The sequence below is a fragment of the Pleuronectes platessa genome, chromosome 1 (assembly GCF_947347685.1).
Source record: "Pleuronectes platessa chromosome 1, fPlePla1.1, whole genome shotgun sequence".
In the NCBI taxonomy this organism is placed as follows: domain Eukaryota; kingdom Metazoa; phylum Chordata; class Actinopteri; order Pleuronectiformes; family Pleuronectidae; genus Pleuronectes; species Pleuronectes platessa.
In genome coordinates, this window is record NC_070626.1 from 30,781,635 (window position 1) to 30,784,536 (window position 2,902).

The window sequence follows — 2,902 nt, forward strand, 5'->3', positions numbered from 1 at the left end:
CGTTCATCCCATCGAAGCAGCACGAGCAAATCCGCTGCTTGTCCGGTCCAGCGGCCGAAGACCGCTTGAGAGACCACGTGATTCACTGGCCCGACGCGCACGCACACCGCGAGGGTGGTACAGTAAGAGGCTTTATTGTCTGGGCAGATGTTAATCTAATACGTAGCGTATTGTTTTAATACTTGAATGTATTTGTTTTGTATGAGACCGCCGAGTCTCTAATGTTTAGCGGCGACTCGCCACTTCCGGTTTCCGGTTACGGCCTTGTGCCACAGTTTTTAAGCGCCGTGAGCAGCGTCTCCAGCTCATTGTGACCGTTTGAACAACTTTAAAGAGACTTTACCGGTCAAACCTCAGCACACAACGCCACTTGGGTGCTGAGTGGTAAAGTAAATGTAACTTGTCTCTGACGGTGCTTTTAAGAGCTTTGCTCTCTCCTTGTATGCTCTCTCTCTCTCTCTCTCCTTCTAAACCGACCTATACACACATCCGATCTGTATTTAGAATACAGTTCATGTAACATAGTTAAATCTATATTCAGAGAGGCTGGACACATCTGGAAGCCATGCGGCCGAACGCCAAAGCAGAGACAAAGAATTCTCTTTGTCTGAAAATCCCTTTGTGTAATTCATGTGACGACCACCAGTGTGAGCTCCGGCCACATGGTGTCATTAACATAGACTCCATTTTGAATAACGCAAGTTAACCCACCATTTTGAATCTGTTATTGCCACGCCTCCTCTCTCCCTCTCCTCCCATTCTGGCTCTAAATTCATAACGGCTCCGCCATCTTGTTTTGTAGTCAATCCGCCATTTTGAGAGTTTTTAGGCCTTGATTCCACGAATCATGATCGGCCGCCATCTTAGATGTGACGTCACCACGTGACTGCGTCATCGCCACGCCCCCCCTTCTTTTTCTCTCTCTCTCACACACACACACACACACACACACACACACACACACACACACACAGAGACACATTGATAGACACAGACAGATACACACACACAGATACACATAGATGAATACATGTGTTTTTCTAAATTGTGATAAGCGGCTGCTGTTGTTATCTTTGAAATATGGGAGTTTGTTAAAATGATGAATCATTAAATAACACTAACTTTATTTCACATGCATACACATAGACACACACACACAGAGAGACACTTTGACACAGACACACACACACACACCGAGACAGACATACATAGGTAGACCGCCGGTTTTACATGTATTTTCTGAATTGTGATAATTGCTGCTGCTGTGTTTATCTTTGAAATATCGGAGCTTGTTAAAATGATGAATCATTGAATAACATTATAACTTTATTTCCCCTTTTTAATAAATGCTTTTGTAATTAAAGTATCTGTAGTCTGTGATTATTTGTGCATATGTATGTGATTGCAGCTGGATTATGATTGCCTGTGCTCGAACTTAAAACCCTTCATTGTGTATTATATAATCATTAATATTAAATATTGAGATTATTAATATAATTTATCACTTGAGACTGATAACTATAGTTTGACTCGTTGGTCCCTGTAACCAGGGTGGTGCCCCGCGACAATAAGCAATGATTACAGATTTGTATTATTCTTAATTGATAATTTTATTGTTTTCATTAATTATTTTAACTATTATTAATGGATAACCGTATCATTTCTAATTAAATGTGTCACATTTCTTAATTAATAGCTTTATCATTTTTGATTATTTTTAAGAAATAATTGTTATTTTAATAATCATATTTCATGATTATTAATAATTAGCCAACGTCAATTCTACTCCTACTATTGCACAACACTAAACATATTTTTGTAATGTTTTCGTGTTTTAAAATGTTGTTTGGTAGTTGTCCCAGTTTGCTGCCATTGTTGTAGGGCTAGTCATGAAAGAAAAGCATTAAGTTAATTGTATTGCAGTAAAGCTTTGTGGAATCACAAAGCTTTTAAAGTTGCCATAAAATAGCCGACATGCAAGGTATAAAAAAACGGTAAAAGCATTTGAGTGAATCATTAATTATATAAATCACCCACATGAATAGCAATAAGGAAACTTTAGTTTGATTTTTATGAACAACTCTGACTATAAAATATTCAGTGCACATAAACCAGGTAGGATGAGTCATCTGGAACCGTGACCTGACCAGCTCCCCCTGAGCCTTCGTGCCCAGTAGGTCTGTAAGAGCAGGTTTTTTAGACATGAGATCGTTAATATGATCTTGATTTCCAGTGGAGTCTATTAAATTCAGCACCTCCACAATTTCTGTCTGTAGAGCCTACATAGATCTGGTTATGTCTCTTGTAACATTGAGCATATATTGTTGACAGAGCTGCTTTATCTCAACCTTACCAGAGTCCCACCACAGCTTTAAGGAGATCAAATAATTTTTTCGTCCTTTAAAACCGCTCCAAAAAATCTTAAAAACATCCTGAAAATGTGCATCACATAAAAGAGACGTGTTAAAATGCCAGTACCTGTTCTAGACTTTAACATAGAGATAAAAATGCTGCACACAACCAGCGCGTGATCCGTAAAACCAACTGGGAGAATACTGCACTTTCTGATGATGTTTAAAACAATAAAACCGGTACAACCTCGCCATGGAATTGAGATTCCCTCTGCAATGAGTCCAGGTGTATTGTCTTTTATTGTCATTCATTCTTCTCCACAGATCATGGGCCTGCAGCAGCTGCCTCAGTGCACTCTGTGAAGCTCTGTGGGGCTCCAGGTGGTTCCTGTCTAAAACATCATCTTCTGTACAATTAAAATCTCCTCCTAAAAATAAAAAATCATCAATTTTTACTCTGCTTAAAGCCGTGTCTAAAATCTTTAAAAAACTGACTCTGTCGGGTCCTGAGACCGGAGCATACACATTCATAAAAACAAATTAAAACTGCT